We start from the raw sequence: 18,976 nt of genomic DNA on the forward strand, positions 1-18,976 counted from the left end.
AGAATTAAATTGTTAGGCGTCTCTGTCTCATCACTAAGATATGATCCACTGCTGGAGGAGGTAACAGGGGCATCCTCATCAGCAATTGATGTAAGCTTTTTATAACTCTTGGAATACTTTGTGGAATATTAGCCCAGTGTAACTATTTTCTCTGTCCATTGAATTTGTATTTCTCTGTCCATTGTATTTCCTTGGTGTGTTTTAACTCTCTTGGCAGAAAATGGATATATTAAAACAAAACACATGCAAACTTGGTTATTTGCCTCATCCCAAACTTTTAAGTTTGCATATCTAGGCCTACAACATGTCTCTGCCTGGGCTGAGCTTATGACCCCTTCTATATCTAGGGTTATGGAGTAGGGACAAATGCAGGTGGATCCATAACGCTTATGGGCCAACAAGTCTCGACAACTAATGAGCTTTGGGTTCAGTGTGAGAATATGTCTCAAATACAAAGGTGGAGAGCAATTCATGAAAACATCCTGCGTGTACCTCTGGTCTTCACACACATGAACACATGCACATACCCACAATAACAAATACATTTAACACACACACCTAACACACCATTCACACACATAAATTTTAAACCAGGTGGCTCATGACACCTCCATATGGTTTTCCTACTTTGCAGTACTTTACAGTGATTAAGTGCTAAGTGAACATCACCTCTCCTTAGACTGAAGGTAGGTTATCAGGTTAGGGTCACTGTCAGTCAGGCATTCCAGGTTACTGACTTGTTCCACATGAACCTTGATAATTTAAAAGGCACAGAGGTATTCAATCCAAGTCTTTAAAGAAAAATCACAAGAGTCCCCAACAGTTTGCTTATTAACAAGATAATGAAAATTTTAACATATTTTACATGAACCCCTAAACTAGTAAATAATTACTGTTTTAACAATGCAATCACATCTACAAACTATTTTAATGTGAACAAATAGTTATAAAAAATAATCACAATTTAGTATTGCACACTTAGGATCCTGGAACTTGGAAATGTAGAGCAGGGAGATTTCGCATTTGAGGCCGCCATGGGCTGAAGTGAAATGATGAAGAAAGAAAGGAAGGATGGAAGGAAGGGTTAGAAAAGGTTTTTGGGTTTCAAGAAAATAACCACACAAATCAAAGCATTTCAGCAATGCAAAAAGTTTCACTTCTGCAGAAGGATACACAGCCATGACAAATCAAGCAGGCAAGCACATACAGTGGAAGTCCTGTTTTTATTTCTAAGTGAAAAGGGGTCCTGTGCCTCACTGTGAGTGAAGCCACACACACACACACACACACACACACACACATACACACACACACACACAGAGAGAGAGAGAGAGAGAGAGAGAGAGAGAGAGAGAGAGAGAGAGAGAGAGAGAGAGAGATTGGCTAATTCAAAGCAGCATAGACAGTAAGTAAAGTACAAAGTTTGGGAAGAGGATACATTCTTGAATGTATATTTCAAGAAGTGCTGAGCCTGAAGGAATTTGAATTTCTTTCACAAGGTTTCTTTACCATTTTTTAAAGGTTTTTCTCGACAAGGTTTCTCTGTATAGCAGCCCTGGCTGTCCTGGAACTTGCTTTGTAGACCAGGTTGGCATCAAAATCACAGAGCTCTGCCTGCCTCTGCCTACCAAGTACTGGGATTAAAGGTATGTACCACCACATTTGGCACAGTTTTTAAAAAAGGAGTGGAGAGGATGGGAAACAGATAACGGCAAAACTGGAAAAAAAAAAACCTCAGACACTGAAGTGCTGCCCTCTACTGTATCTGCTGTCACAAAAGCAGGCCTAGCAGCAGGTCCGGGGAAGAATTAAAGGAAGAAGGTATTCCTCAAGGTCTTCTCTCTTCTCATCCTCCTCCCTCACTGGGATCATGATGAGCTTGAAGACATGGGCATCACAGCAAATAAAGTGTTTCCTCCCGGACAGTGGGATTATGGTACCTGAATTAGATAACAGGGAAAGAGCTAGTTCATGGCCGTAGCATTGTGGTGGAACACAAGATTAGGAAAGGTTTTATGCTAGGCTCAACTGAGTACAGTTGAATTAGTATAAAGCTCATGCATACACACAAAATTGTTGAGATGCATATATACTTTTTCCACATACAAAAGTGCTAAAAGTAATGCAAGGAATTATTTTCTCCAATGTCAGAACACAAGATATCCTGTAGGGGAGAGAATTTTGGACAAAAGTATAAGGATGGTCTCTGTGGGAGTCTGTGCTGTTAAGCCTCTTGATGCAGAGGATGAGCATGTGGAGTCAATCTGAATATATTTCATTAATAAATATATTTTCAGGACTGGAGAGATGACTGAGCAGTTGAGAAAATCTATTACAATTCCAAGCATCCACATGATGGTTCATCCTAACTACTAACTAACTCCATCCTAACTCCAAGAGTTCCATCACCTTAATGTCACATGCACCAAGTACTCACATGGTGCACATACATACATGTAGGTAAAATGTTCATACATATATAATAAAATTATCTTAAAAATTAAAAAGAAGTATACATCTGAAGCCAGGTATGGTTATGTGGATCTGCAGTTCCAGCTGCTTAAGAAACTGAGTCAGTGAGATTGAGTGGACCCCAAGTTTGAAACCAACCTGAACAAATGTTGAAACTATGTCCCAATAAAAATAACAGAAAGTACATTACTTTTATGTTCTTTCATAACTAATGCCTTCATTCATAACTGTGACTACTGTGTGTACAGCCTACTTCTAAAATCCAATGTAGCATAAAGTTATTTATATGGATCAATAATGTGAAAGGAATGTTGGTGACATGGCTCAGTATGTAAAGTTGCCACCAATACTGACAACTTGAGTCTAATCACCTATACTTACATGGTAGAAGGAGAGAACTGACTTTCAATTGTCCTCCAATTTCTATATGTGTACTATAGGACATGGATGCACATTTACACACACAAAAAAAAATAAAAAATATATATTAATTACAAATACTTAATGTTGGGAATATGTTGGCGAAAGTGGTCAGCATAGTTTACCAACAAGGAAATTCAAACCAAAGTTATATTCAGATTCCATTTCATCCTTGTTACAGTGGCTATTATTTTAAAATGTAGTGATAAGAAATTCTAACCAAGATATAAGAAAAAGAAACAATTATAAATTATTAGTGAGAATGTCAACTAATACAGGCATTATGAAAATAGAGTATGGCAGTTGCTCAATTAAAAAAAAGCTCAAAATTGAACCACCCAACAAACCATCTTTGCTATATAAGGGAAAGAATCTAAACATACATAAGAAATGTGTGCATATTCATGTTTATTGTAGCACTGCTCAATAATAGTTAAGATGAGGAATTATCCTAGATCTCATCAACATATGAACAAATGAAGAGAATATGGTGTATGTACTATATTCTATGTGTATAGACAGATACAGACATGCAGGCATAAATACATACATGTGTACATTCATATATGCATACAATTGACTTATTTTCCCATAAAGAAGAGCAAAAATTTTTAAGAAAATGGATGATACTATGATGTCTCTAAGTGAAATCATCCAGACCAAAAAAAACTATCTTGTGCTTTTATTAATATGTGGAAAATATAATACAGGAACAATACAACAACAAGAAAAATCCATGACAGTATTAGAGAGACTATTAGAAGACATTAGGATGTTCTGTGGAAGTAAGAAAAGATGAATGAATAAAATAGTAGCTGGAAGGATGTATATGATGAAAGCACAATATGTCATAATGAAATCCATTAATATGTACAATAAATATTCACTGTTAATTTTACTAAATATATTTTGAATATTTTTGTTTGTTAGTTTCTTATTTTTGTTCTATCTGGCCTAGAAGTTGGTAGGAAGTCAAAATTGGTCTCAGATTTGTTGGGAATTCTCCTGCCTCAAATCCTGAGTGTTGGGGTTATAGGCATGTGCCACAATATCTGGGGAATTTTATTAAATCTTTTTAAGTAAACCTAAAATCCAAACAAAAAAATCTCAGTAATACAAGCTTTGAAATCACAAAGGCAAAGAAACAAGTAATTCTAAATCAAACACAAGAAAATAATAATCATAGAAGATATCTACAAAAAATATATGTCATGTTATCATGAGGAAATCAACAAAATCAAGAGCTTATTGGTTGAAAAGATAATAAAACTGGTGGTTTTAGATACCAAACTAACCAAAAAGAAAAAAAGCATATAAACTCCAAACATTAGTTTTAAAAAAGTTAAAAAGAGGGAAAGAAAGAAGGAAGAAAGGAGAGAAAGAAAGAAAGTTAACATCCCTATTCAACCCACAGACATTTTTTGCTGGATTTTTTATTATTATTAATTTTTAAAATTTATTTTACATACCAACCACAATTTTTCCTCCCTTCTCTTCTCCCATTCCCTCCCCCTACCTCCTTTCTACCCCTGCCCCATCAACTCCTCAGAAATCATGAGGCATCCCATGGGAGTCAACAAAGCATGGCACATCAAATTGAGGCAGGAAAAAGCTCCTTCCCCCCTGCATCAAGGCTGAGCTAGGCATCTCACCATAGGGAATACGTTCCATAAAGCCAGTTCATGTGACAGGGATAGATACTGGTCCCACTGCTAGGGGCCCCACAAACAGACCAAGCTACACAACTATCACCCACATGCAGAGTGCTTTGGTCGATCCCATGCAGGCTCCCTAGCTGTTGGTCTAGAGCCCATGAGTACCCATGCGCTAGGGTCAGCTCTCTCTGTGGGTTTCCCCATCATGATCTTGACCTTGATTGCTCATATAATCCCTCTTATCTCTCTTCAACAGGACTCCCAGTGCTCAGCCCAGTCCTTGGCTGTGGATCTCTGCATCTGCTTCCATCAGCTACTAGATGAAGTTTCTATGATGACAATTAGGGTAGTCACCAATCTAATTACAGGAGAAGGTCAGTTCAGACACCCTCTCCATGATTGCTAGGAGTATTAGTTGGGGTCATACGTATGGATTCCTGGTTGTTTCCTTAGCATCAGGTTTCTCACTAACCCCATAATGGCGCCCTCTATCAAAATCTCTCTTTTGTTGCTCTTCCTCTGCATCCCTCCCTCAAACTTGGTCATTTCTACCCCTCATGTTCCCGCCCCCCACCCTTCTACCACCCCACCCCCAGTTTACCCAGGAGATCTTATCTATTTCTCCTTCCCAGGGTGATCCATCTTAGGGTCCTCCTTGTCACCTAGTTTATCTAGGGCTGTGAATTGTAGCCTGGTTATCCTTTGCTTTACATCTTCTATCCATTTATGTGAGTACATACCATGTTTGTCTTTCTGGGTCTGGGTTACCTCACGCAGGATGATGATTTTTTCTAATTCTATCCATTTTGATGTCATTTTTTTTTAATCACTGAGTAATACTCCATTATGTAAATGTACTACATTTTCTTTATTCATTCTTTGGTTGAGGGGCATCTAGGTCATTTCCAGGTTCTGGCTATTACAAATAATGCTACTATGAACATAGTTAAGCAAGTGTCCTTGCGGTATGATTGAGTATCCTTTGAGTATATGCCCAAAAGCAGTACAGCTGGGTCTTGATGTAGATTGATTCCCAATTTTCTAAGAAACTGCCATACTCATTTCCAAAGTGGTTATACAAGTTTACACTCCCACCAGCAGTGGAGGAATATTCTCCCTACTCCACATCCTCCCCAACATAAGCGGTCATCAGTGTTTTTATCTTAGCCATTCTGACAGTTATAAAATGGTATCTCAAAGTCTTTTTGATTTACATTTTCCTGATGACTAAAGATGTTGAGCAATTCCTTAAATATCTTTTGGCCATTTGTGCCGGGCGGTGGTGGCGCACGCCTTTAATCCCAGCACTCGGGAGGCAGAGCCAGGCGGATCTCTGTGAGTTTGAGGCCAGCCTGGGCTACCAAGTGAGTTCCAGGAAAGGCGCAAAGCTACACAGAGAAACCCTGTCTCGAAAAACCAAAAAAAAAAAAAAAAAAAAAAAAAATCTTTTGGCCATTTGAGATTCTTCTGTTGAGAATTCTGTTTAGATCTGTACCTCATTTTTTAATTGGATTATTTGGTATTTTGATGTCTAGTTTCTTGAGTTCTTTATGTATTTTGGAGATCAGCCTTCTGTCAGATGTGGGGTTGATGAAGCGCTTTTACCATTCTGTAGAATGCCATTTTGTCTTATTGCTTGTGTCCTTTGCCTTACAGAAGCTTTTAAGTTTCAAGTGGTCCCATTTATTAATTGTCGATCTCAGTGGCTGTGGTACTGGTGTTATATTCAGGAAGTCATCTCCTATGCCAACGCATTCAAGCCTGTTTCCCAGTTTCTCTTCTATCAGGTTCAATGTAACTGGATTTATGTAGAGGTCTTTGGTCCACTTGGACTTGAGTTTTGTGAATGGTGATAGATATGGATCTATTTGCGTTCTTCTATGTGCTATCATCCGGTTATCCCCACACTGTTGAAGATGCTCTCTTTTTTCTATTGTACAATTCTTTGTCAAAAATCATATGTTCATAGGTGTGTGGATTTATGTTAGGTTCTTCAATTCTATTCCATTGATCCACATGCCTGTTTTTATGTCAATACCAAGATGTTTTTATTACTATAGCTCTACAGTAGAGCTTAAGGTCAGGGATGGTGATGCCTCTGGAGGTTCCTTTATTATACAGGATGTTTTGGCTGTCCTGGGTTCTTTGTTTTTCCATATTAATTTGAGTATTGTTCTTTCAAGATCTGTGAAGAATTGTGTTGGGATTTTGATGGGGATTGCATTGAATTTGTAGATTACTTTTGGTAGGATTGCCATTTCTACTATGTTAATCCAACATATCCAAGAACATGGGAGATCTTTCCATTTTCTAATATCTTCTTCAATTTCTTTCTTCAAAGACTTAAAGTTCTTGTCATACAGGTCTTTTATTTCTTGATTACAGTTACCCCCAAGATATTCTATATTATTTGTGGCTATTGTAATGGGTGTTGACACAGACATTTTAAAGACCATTAGATAATGCCATTATTGCAAGAATTGCACGATCATGAATGCAACTTGGCTGAAGGCCACTAATTTCAAGAAAAACCTGAAAATGTTGACATAAGGATGAGTTCGAGGCCAGCCTGGGCTACCAAGTGAGTTCCAGGAAAGGCGCAAAGCTACACAGAGAAACCCTGTCTCGAAAAACCAAAAAAAAAAAAAGCAAATATATATCAAAGTTATTAGAAAATAAACAATGAAGAAAATACGCAGGTAAATATTTCTTTCAAGTATAGATTTTTAAATCCTTACAAAACCAACAAATTATGTATATGATTCATAAGCAATGTGAAGATAACCTAATCACTCTATTTCCTGTTTGCTAGTAATGTAATGTGAATCACAGGACTTGGGAAAACTTTGCTTACTGTCATAGTTTATGATAAATGGTACATTCAACAAAAATCAAAATGTAAGAAGCACAGGTTTAGGTATGAGGAGAGGGATTCATGGCTCCTCAATGTGCTTGTCTGGAACACCCAAACTCCTAGAATGTGTATGTGTTCAGCAAACCAGAATTTTCTCACACACCATCAATAATCATGTTCATGTACATTTCTTCCTACCAAGATTTCTTTCAGATCACTGGACTTCATGGGCATAGTGAGAGTGAACTTAGGAAGGGTTTTTGGTGGAATGCCTAGAAAACTGCAGTTGTAAAGCAGGGAACAGAGTAAGGCCTTCTGGTGGTTTGAATGTGAACACTTTGAATGAGCCCCCATAGGCTCTTACATTTGAATGCTTAGTTCTCAGTTGGTGAACTCTTTGGGAAAGATTTGGAGGTGTGGTCTTGTTTGAATAGATGTGTCACACTGGGAGAGGGTTTTCCAAAGCCCACTCCAGCACCCTGCCAACTCTCTCCACCTGCCATTGGGATGTAAAACTCTAAGCTACTGCTCCAGCTGTGCCTGTCTACTTCATATCATGATGATACTGGCTGGACTACCCCTCGAAATCTCTAAGCAAGCCTCCAATTAAATGCTTTCTTCTAAGAGTAGCCTTGGTTATGATGTCTCTTTACAACAATAGAAGAGTAATGAAGATAGGCCTTAAGCAACTAGTAACTGAGCTAGATGCTTACTTCTCTGCTAGCAGGAGGCTTTATTCTAGGGGGAGGGGCTCCATTTCTTTCTCAAGACTACCAAACTCCCCCTATCTGACTATCCTATCTCAACATGACTTTATTTGCAAGGACTGTCGCAACTTGGGGAAAACCCACTTGTAAGGTGTGCAGATAAGTAATTCAAAGTTTAGTCAGAATAGATTTCACTATCACAGGGAAAACCGTGGGTATAGACTGGAGATGGGAGAGGTGCCTAAGTTCATACAGCACAGAGCATTTCCCTCTGAATTCATCCTGTCTTTACAGTGACAGCAGAATAGGGACTGTGTGCTGTCTCTGAGAGAGGCTGGGTCAAACAGCACAGTCCTAGAAAGAGAGAAACTTAAGAAACTTTTGCTACATGCGTGTTTTATGTCTCTTGATCTGTTTGGTTGATCATTTTTTTAAGGTAAAAAGTGAATACTTGGTAAATGTGTGTCTGGAATTGCAGGTTAGAAGAATAGCACACCATAGAAGTGTGTTTCATAGAAGGGTGCTTCTCCAGAAAAGAACATATTGATCACTTGTATTTACAAGGATTACAGGGCTTGAGTGAAAAGACTACCAGCTCTTTGCTTTGGCTTCCAGAGAGCTGGTTTAATCAGAATGTACTTTGTGACAACTGGAAATGTTTGTAAGAGAGAGGCACCCAGAGATAAAAAATGCCTTTGTGTTCTGCCTGCTGGAGAAAATGATTTGAGTGTCATTTTGAAAATCATAGGTTGCATTCTAACACACACATTTTAGGCTTTCCCTAGATTCCAGGACAGAACCAAAACCTCTTGAATTTTCTAGGGTAATGAGAGCATTATAAAACCATTTCAGGCAATATTTGAAATTATGATAATGAGGTAATTCAAGTGCTGCTACTAGATAACTTCAAGATGGACACTGGTGACTACATTGTATAATCTGTGTGTGGATTAGAGAACAATTTTTGGGAGTCAGTTACCTATGTGCCCTGGGAATTGAACTGGTTTCTCAAACTTGATGGTTGAGTACTCTTGCTGGCTCAGTTTTTTGTATTTGTTTTTGTCTTAATTTAGGCTGTATTATAAAGTATTTGATACTTTTGTCCTAAGAATATCTTAACATTTTTAAAATTTTGGGGTAGTATGTGTTTCTTTGGTTGTTTATCATAAAATGATTTCAAGCAGTGTCTGTAATTATACCAATAAAGTAATTCAAGGTGGCCCTGCTAGATAACTTCAGGATGGAAGTGGTGACTAGACAGACTAATCACAGACTTTGCTGACTCTGGATGAGAGTTTGGGAACTGATCAGAATTGAGCCTCTTTATGGGGGAGCTTTAAGAAAGAACATTTATTTGCATACATTCACCCATCTCTCTCTCTCTCTCTCTCTCTCTCTCTCTCTCTCTCTCTCTCTCTCTCTCTCTCTCTCTCTCTCTCGTGTGTGTGTGTGTGTGTGTGTGTGTGTGTGTGTGTGTGTGTGTGTGTGTTGTTCCTGTCTGTTTGTCTGTCTGTATGCATGAAACAGCATGCATATGTGTTGCTGGATCCTTATGACTCCCACAGGAGAGAGGGTGAGAAGGTGCATCAACGATACAGATATAGTTGAAGGCAAATAGCAGACTCGTTTATTCAATAACAAGGAAGGCCTTATATACCCTCCCAGCAATGTCTCAATGTGGAGGCATTGCATGGAGGCATTGATTGGGCAGAGCAGGAACTCTAACAGTGATCAGGAACTCTGACAGCATCTGTTGCTAGGCCCTCAGGCAGACTCCAGGTAGACTCATTAGGAAGTATGTTATGTGCATGCCTTGGCAACTGGTTTGAGCCAATTTCCTCGATCCTATGGGCCTATCCTACTACACATATGGAAGACAGAGGACAGCTTTTGAGTGTTGATTCTCTCCTTCCAGTACGTGGGTTCTAGGGATCAAACTTTAGGTCACCAGGCATGGTGGCAAGCCCCTTTACCTGTTGAACCCCATCACTGCCAACCCAAAGTAGGCTTCTGAAATATTGGTATGAGGGGGAAATATGGTGTTTTGACACCCCAGAATAAAGTTTCCTGGCTCCCCAGGTTTTTCCTAGGCCATTCTGCGCTACATGTGCATAAGTAGAGTGGACTTAGCTTAGGAAAATGTTTAACTTTCTGAGTGTGGTTTTACCATTGTGAATACTGGGCAAAGCAAGGCTGCCTCCTTGAGTTGTTTTCCTTTTATTTCTTTTGTAGAAGTATGCCAATAAATACTAACTTACTTCACCATTTTACAATTTGTACTCATATTGGGAGAAGAGTGTGACTTTTTGTTTTGCTGGAACCTGATTTTGGCTAGAAATAATGAGGTATACAGAAGCAGAATGCTTTTGGAATAAATTATTTCATACTTTTATAGAATATAAAAAAAACTAAGGAATTACCATGCATGTGAACAAATAGGGCATGGTCACTTTAGCATATCTTCCTAATCTTATCTTGCTCTATGCTCATAGGTTTCTATAGTTATTTTTGATGGGGGAATTTTGTACATATTATTTTGTATACATCAATAAGATGAGTTTTACTTGGTTTTGATGTCTTGAATTTTGAAAGAGTTAATATTGCCAGGTAGTGGTGGCACATACCTTTAATCCCAGCACTCAGAAGACAGAGACAGGTGGATCTCTGAGTTCAAGGCTTACCTAATCTACAGAATGAGTTCCAGAACAGCCAGGGTTACAGAGAAATACTGTCAAACAGAAAGCCAACCAACCAAGCAAACAAAAACACCTCAAAACAAAAACTAATATTGTCATTCACACACCACTAGTTCTACGTGGAAAAGGGGTGTGTGTGTGTGTGTGTGTGTGTGTGTGTGTGTGTGTACAGGTGCATGTGATTGTATATGTGAGATCTAAAGACAACTTAGGGTGTCACTCTTCAGGAGCCATCTATCTTGATTTTGCATCTCCCACTAGACTGAGACTGGCCAAATAGGACAGTCTGTGACTTCCCGATGGGCTCTAGGGATCTGCCCATCTTTAGTTACCTACTGTTGAAATTACATGAATGTGACACCATGTCTGGCTCTTTAACATAGGTTCTAGGGGTGGAACTCAGGTCCTCATGCTTACCAAGTAAGCACTTTTCCAGCTGAACTTTTTCTCCAGCCCAAAAGTTTATTTTTTAATGTGTGCTGTTTCTTTTATGAAAGCTCTGCTGTGGGATGTCCTTCCGTACACTGTGAATATATGTTGCTTTCACTGGTTAATAAATAAAGCCGCTTTGGCCCATGGCAAGGCAGGATAAATCCAGGCAGGAAATACAAGCAGCTACAGTAGAAGAAGGGTGGAATCAGGGAGATGCCTGTCAACCGCCCAAGGAGCAACATGCCAGCAGACCAGTAAAGTCTCAGCCATGTGGCAATACATAGATTAACAAAAGTAGGTTAATTTAAGCTGTAAGAGCTAGAATAAGCCTGATTGTTGACCAAATATTTATAACTAATATAAACCTCTGAGTGGTTATTCAGAAGCAGTTAGATGGGAGAGATTCCTGTTTACAAAGCACTTGCACATATGGTGGCTGGTAAAGATGTAGTTCAGGAATGTATCAATTCATTAATTTCCTGTGATTTAGCTTGCCTTAAATTTTTAATGTTGACTTAATTTTTGGTTTATTTATGCATATATTTGTCACAAATCAAATAAATTATACACATGAACAAAATGTCAGGGAGAGGGGGTTGTGCATTGAGTACACACACCCTCATGGATAAAGGAGCTTTATAAATTTGGTAAGTTTCAGGGACTTCCTGAGATTCTGGCTTGCTTATTTCCTGAGTCTTAAGAAGCTTCCTGCAGGATGGAAAGTCTCAATCCAGAAGAAATTACTACTTCTGTAGAAGCCTTCACTAGAAAGTGTGTAAGTGGATGACTCCATGTCACTGAATACAGACTGGGAATTTTCACATTTTTCCTAAAGATGCAATAGTGGTCTTCAACACAGATACTGATAAACAAAATGAAATGGGTACCAATCCCTTCTCTTGAATATTTCTAGTTTGGCAGAAATATAAACTAATGAATGCAGGTGCTCATGGAGGTTACACCAAAGAGTGCTTTGAACATGGTGATGTTGAAAAACAAGATAGTGTTTTTATTAGAGACAATATGAAATTGGTTGGTGTAGAAATAAGAATGAATTTTTTCATAAGGTAGTTATGGTAGGTATGTGAGAAGACTTGACTGTGGAAACCCAAGGGAGGAGGGTCATGAGCTTGAGACAAGCCTGAGGTACAAAATAAACCCTGGTATCAAATCAAACAACACATGAAGTCAAATATTTTATTTTCATATATATTTTTGCATCTGACTCAATTTGTAAAATGCATAGTTTTGTTCTTCCCTAATTTTCTTTGGAAATCTCCTAGGCTATCTTCAATGATGTTATCATCCAGCTTCTACCTTCCTAATTTTGGAATTAAAAAACATTCACTGTAACGCCTAGTGCAACAAGTTTTTATACCATGTACATTTGTATATTGGGCCCAAATTATACACTTGTAGTCCTTATACTCCAAAATATTTATCCCATTCATCCTTCATACCTAAATAATTTGCTAACAGTCACACAGCATTCCCAATGGGATAATTTCTACCTACTTGGTTTCTTTTCACTGACAGTTCTTTCATGCCTTCAAAGGTTTGGAGAACATGGAAATGTTTTCCTACATATCATAGGGTTTCTCTCCAATGTGATTTCTTCCATATATTTGAAGGAATTTGCAAAAAATAAATGCTTGTCCATGAATTTTTTCAGACTGGTAACAAATATTGGGAAAGATGAAGTCTTTTCCACAATGTTTACATGTGTAAGGTTTCTCTTCAGTGTGAATTCTTTCATGTCTTCAAAGTTTGAGGAAGCTGTAAATGCTTTTCCACATTGATTATATTCATAGGGCTTCTCTCCAGTGTGATTTGAAGATATTTAGAATAAGTGAATGCTTTCCCACAATGCTCACACATATACAATTTCTCTTCAGTGTGATGGTTTCCTCTAGAGTGAATTCTTTTTTTTTTTTTTTAAGTTTTAGAACATTTATTTAAGTCCCAGTTAGACAGATAGTCCCACATCTTCTGGTAAGTTTCCTTTGTGTCATTTCTGATAACCAGACCTCTAAGACTCTTAATCCATCAGAGAAGATAAAATATGATTGAATCTCAAAAGGATCTCTAGAGGTGATGGGTACAAGGCATGGTAGCCCTCCAAGGCCACAGAGGACCTACCTACCTCTGGTAATATCACAAGATCCTTCCAGAGACTTCATTAGATACTAGAACAATTCCAAAAGTAAATGGCTTGTTAATAGACCCAGAGAGGACAGCAAATATTGCTGCACTCAACAAATGTGAGTCCTCATCAGCCTCACTCCCATGCTTTCTTTTCAATTTAGCTGCAAGGCTTAGTTACTGATAGCCCTTATTCCATGTCCAGTGTTGCTCCCAAAAGGGTCAATGGAAGAACAATTCATGAGATCTTCATCAATTCTACCTCCCAAGGTTGTCATGTCTTTGAGCTTTTAAAAGCAGGATGTTGGCCTCAGTTTTTCACTGTTTTCAGTCATTTAAACAAAACTTTAAGCAACGTATTTGAATAGATTTTAGGTTTTTCTCCCTGTGGATGTTTTCTATCCTCAAGTCTTTTTGCTTTGTGGTACTTCTTTTTTTTTGGCAAGCCGTAGTTTTGTAGGTTTTTTTCCTTTGGGAACCAAATCTTGCTGTATACTGCTGGGTGGCCTGGAACTATGTAAGCCAGGTTACCCTCAAACAGTTCTGCCTTTGCACTCAAGAACGGGGTTTCCAAGTCACTCTGTAGGCTTTATCATCACCAACCCTTCTGTTTTTTTAAGTTTCAGTCAGTGGTGGAAGAGAATGTTCAAAGTATGATCTCATTTAACTTTCACAGCAACACAGCAAAGTACAGGTCCTGGACAGTGAAACCATTCCCTGCAGACAAAAAAATGCAAAGGTCTCTGACCTTTGGGTGCTATTGGTGTTGTCAGTGGGGAGTTTTCAGCTTGTCATTGCAAAGCCTGGGCTTTGTCTATGCACTTAGCTGTACTCTGGGAAAGCAGTCTTAAAGGACAGTAGCATGTGAATGTCCTAAATTAAGAAAGAAGAGAGTTCATTTTTGGTTATTCAGTGTTGATTAACGCCCCGCCCCCCAGTCTCAAGTAGTCCAAGCTGGCCTTGAACTTCTGCTCCTACTGCCTTCACTTTCCAGGTGCACCACCACTCCAGGATTATGGGGTGTTGGGGATTAAGCACAGGACTTAGTGCATGCCAGGCAAAGCACTTAGTGCATGCCAGGCAAAGAATATTTTTGAGAATGTTAAAGGGTTGAAAAGAGAGATGTCGTGTAGGTCCTCTAGTGGATGGCAAGGACTGATGACAGAGTCCCCTTGCTCAGGAAGGCTGATAGGCCACTTCCGGGCTCGGAGTAGGGGTGGGGTGCAGTCCTTTGAGCCAGTTTTTGTTGTCCCAGTCATACTGAACTCCTTGGTCACAAGTGTTCCCTGCAAGTCTGCACTGGGGTGGGTAGATGCACGGCCCACACCTCCAGAGCTTCCCAGGACCCAAGTGTTGGGGGATAGGTGGGCTGGGAACCCGGGTGCGCATTGGGTCTTCCATGGTGAAAACACTTAGGCACTCTGGACGGTGACCCTCCCTTACCTGCCAGGATTCTCAGATGGGCCTTGACCCTGAATGCAAAGAGTGGGGCTTTCTGATTAGCTTAGAGTACAAATGCAGGAGACCTGCTCTTCTATTGCAGAGCACGAAATAAAGAGTCCTTCAGTCATTGGGCCATTGTTTGAATCTCCTTTTGCCTTCTCTGCCGACTGAATTAGCATCTTAGGATTTTTGTCACGACTCTTAAATCTGGGCTTGTCAGTTCAGCCCAACATTTCCAGGTCGCTAAGCACAGCATGGGACTTTCAGAGTTTAGCCAGTCATATAACGTTGAGATCAGGTTGCCAGGCAGATTATGCTAATAAGACCCCGCCTTTTGCGCTGCTCCCACTCTGGAAGAACCACCTGAAGGCAGTAGGGGGTGGTGTTGATTTCCATCACCCCTGGGGAAAGAGGATCCCGACTGCTGATCTTCCAGCTCCCCTCACCCAATGCCATGTACATATCTTCTATGTTAAGTGTCTGTCCTGCACCCCACAAGCGGCTCTATGAATTCTTTCATGACTATAACAGGTATTGAACCGAATGAAGGGGTTTCAACAATGCTTATATGCATTAGGCTTCTCTCCAGTGAGAATTCTTTCATGCTCACGAACAGATGAGGAACACCTAAATGCTTTCCCACATTGCTTGAAGACAAAGGGTTTCTCTTCAGTATAAATTCTTTCACGCTTCTAACAGTCATTAGGACAAATGAAAGTTTTTCCACAATGCTTACATTCATGGGGTTTCTCACCACTGTGAATTCTTTCTTGTCCTTGAAAGAACAGGGAACACCTAAATGCTTTCCCACCTTGTTTTCAAACATAGTTTTCTCTCCAGTGTTAATTTTTTTCATGATCATGAAGGAGATTCAGTGATGTTCAAAAATGAAAGAGTCCACAGCAGTACAAGATCATTTGTGTGTAAGCAATGTGGAAAAGCCTTCATTAATTCTAGTCACCTTATTCAACATGAAATAATTGGAGAGAAAACTTTTACATATAGACATTGTGATACATTGTGATGACATTTTCATTTATTCTAAGACCCATAGGGAAACTCAAACTAAAGAAAAAGCATACATGTGTAAACACTGTAGGAAAGCATTCAGTAATTGTTAACTCCTCCAACACAAAAGACACCACACTGGAGAAAACATTATACATATAATTAATGTGGGAAAACATTTAGACATTCCTCAATCCTTCATGAACAACTTCTAAAACTATAGAAAAAAAAACAGAGACATCTGGCTGCCTGGACAGTTACCAAAGGTTCCTCTGCAACACTGGACATCCATCTTTGGCCTACAGTTCTAGAATATCTGACAGACTTTTCTGTGAAGCAGGAATTTTGAAGGTCTCTCTTTCCTTGTCTTTGGAATGTTCAGTTGTTGCCTTCTTTTGTGCCCTGTTTATCCAATTTAGACAGCATATTGTCAGCAGTTAAGGCAATGGCAGTTTCTTGCCCAGTGGCTAACTTTGCCACAAAGAAAGCAAACTCTATATGGAGGTTCCGTATGCCTATCATCTTCCCTGAAGTAAATTGGTGCTGTCAGGAGCAGATATGCCTCCCTGTTATGAAAAACTGAATGTTATTAAAACATTTTAAATGCCATATTCTCTAGGTCTCTGAAAGGTTTGAAGACTATCTGTCTAAAATATGTCTCTGTTTGACTTGGAAAACATACCTAACATGACTATAAGTGTGATTGTTATAGATGACCTGTCTTTTTTTATTATCCTTAACAGCTTTCAAGGACTAGAACTTTACATTTTTAAATGAGCTGCATAGGTACAATACCTTAAACAAGAAAGAAAAACATAGACTATAGTATGACCATAATAATGTTAAATTTATATCAGTATACAAAAATCTATACCAATGTGAAATATTTGAGCTAGTATTGCTTTTTATTTTGAAAGGAGATTCAGTAATCTATCCTTTTATCCTATCATTTCTATAACCCCCTTTTTTTCTTTTCCAAATGAGATCCCTGAATCTATTCTCCTTTGCTGAGTTTCCTCCCTGACCATCACCAATAACAACTTGTAACCAACCCCCTCAAATGATGACAAACATCCACCAAATGACCAAAAACCACCCACCCTACCACTCGGGAATGTGGGTGTCAAGTTCTTAAAATTACTTCCTGCTGTCTGAGGGTGACAGCATCTTTAAGGGATCCTGAGAAAATTAAGGTAATAGTCAAGTCCTGGGAGAGCTAGCTGTTGTCTAGTCTCAGTGTGATGGGAAAATGCAGGGCTTATCTGAAGTCCTGGCTGGAGTAGTCTGTGAGGCCGGATCATCTTAACTAACTGCCTTGAAATTGTTCTGGATGTAGAATTTTGAGGATACTGCAAAAGAGGCATTCTGAGTGGCTAGATAACCTGGGCTACTGGTTTTCATTGGTGATTTTTTTTTCTGAAAATACATAAACTTTTAAAGGTAACATTTATATCTGCATTAACACAAGTATGGAATGTGTGGTGTATACAAGTCAGCTAGAGATGATTTTCTGTTCTACGTTTGAACTGGTAAAAGGCATCTGGCAACTTTATAAGTCCATTTTGACTGTATAACCAAAGTAACATAAATCTCAATCCATGCTATGTGAAAGTATGGCATGTAATATAAGTCATGAGGATTCTATAGTCAACAAGATTTATCATGTCTAATCCAGTCTCAGAGCTGTTCCCATGCAGAGGGATCAGCGTATAAGCTACCTGTCCTGTAATCTTTCTTGGCTTCCTCCCTCATGTCTGTAGCCAAGATCCGCAGGAGGTCTCCCCAATCAAATCTGATCTTTATTAATTTTGAAAGGATCATAGCTTTTCATTTTCTTTGGAAACAAAAGCATAACCTCTCCCCCAATGCAACATATTTTCTGACTTCCATTTTAAAGTTAAAACATCCTTAAAATATATAGGCTGGTTTAATTTAGCAGTCCCTTTTATAGTCCAATGTCTCTCAGCAGCTACTAGTCTCTGTTCATTAGCATTTAAAAACTTCAAAATTAACGAAGGACCATATAAGATCCAAAGTCCCTGTGTTATAATATTTATATCCTTATATGGCTTATTTTTTATATTAATTTATTCTTGCTTTCAAAATTTTACTTTATTATTGTTAAACTTTTTTTCTATGATTATCTATATCCATTTTCTTTCCTGTCTTCAGCACTTAAGCACCTTTTTAAACATACTGTACCTTATTAGAGGTTTTCTGTGTCTGGATCTGGTTTTTGTGCATCTACAGCCCTACAGTTGCAATGTTCTATGAATTTAGGAGACAAATCCTAAACTTCTAGGTTACTATCACAGAGTGGTGATGGTGGCTGGCTCCATTCCCCTCAGTTCTGTAAGAGCCTAGCCTCATGCCAGTGAGTACCAGCCCCAGAACCACATTTACCCACCTCAGCTCTGAGAATTTGCTACTACTGCCTGTAGTAGCAGTTTGTACCCAGGGCTGGCTAATAACATGCTCAGCTGCACAGCAGGTTAAAAGAGCCAAGCCTTTGTACATCAAGCCTAACAAAGAGATTGCTTTCTTAGGCCTTATGTGGATATTCGAGCCTCCACATTTGACGCAATATGTAGTCAGACTTTTCTTTGGGCTGCCACCTCACAAATAATAACATGGAAACTTACTATTAATTGTGAAAGCTTGCCCTTATCTTAGGCTTGTTCCTAACTAGGTCTTATAACTTAAATTAACCCATACATTTTTGTTGGGGGGACTTTTTTTTAAATAAGAATTTTTTTATTCATTTTACATACCAACCACAGATCCCCTTCCCTTCTCTCCTGCTGCCCCCGCCCTTCCCCCACAACCCACCTCCCATTTCTTCCTCCAGCAAGGTAAGGCCTCCCATGGGGAGTCAACAGAACCTGGTACATTAAGTTGAAGCAAGTCTGAGCCTCTCCCCCTGCATCAAGGCTGTGCAAGGTGTCCCACCAGAGGTAGTAGGCTCCAAAAAAGTCAGCTCATGCACCAGGGATGGATCCTTATTCTACTGTCAGGAGACAACTTAAGCAGATCAAGCTACACCATATCTTGCTTATACAGAGGGCCTAGTCCAGTCCCATGGAGGCTCCACAGCTGTTGGTCTAAAGTTCATGAGTTCCCACTAGCTTGGTTTGGTTGTCTCTGTAG

Source organism: Peromyscus eremicus, unplaced genomic scaffold, assembly GCF_949786415.1.
Source record: "Peromyscus eremicus unplaced genomic scaffold, PerEre_H2_v1 PerEre#2#chr22_unloc_1, whole genome shotgun sequence".
In the NCBI taxonomy this organism is placed as follows: domain Eukaryota; kingdom Metazoa; phylum Chordata; class Mammalia; order Rodentia; family Cricetidae; genus Peromyscus; species Peromyscus eremicus.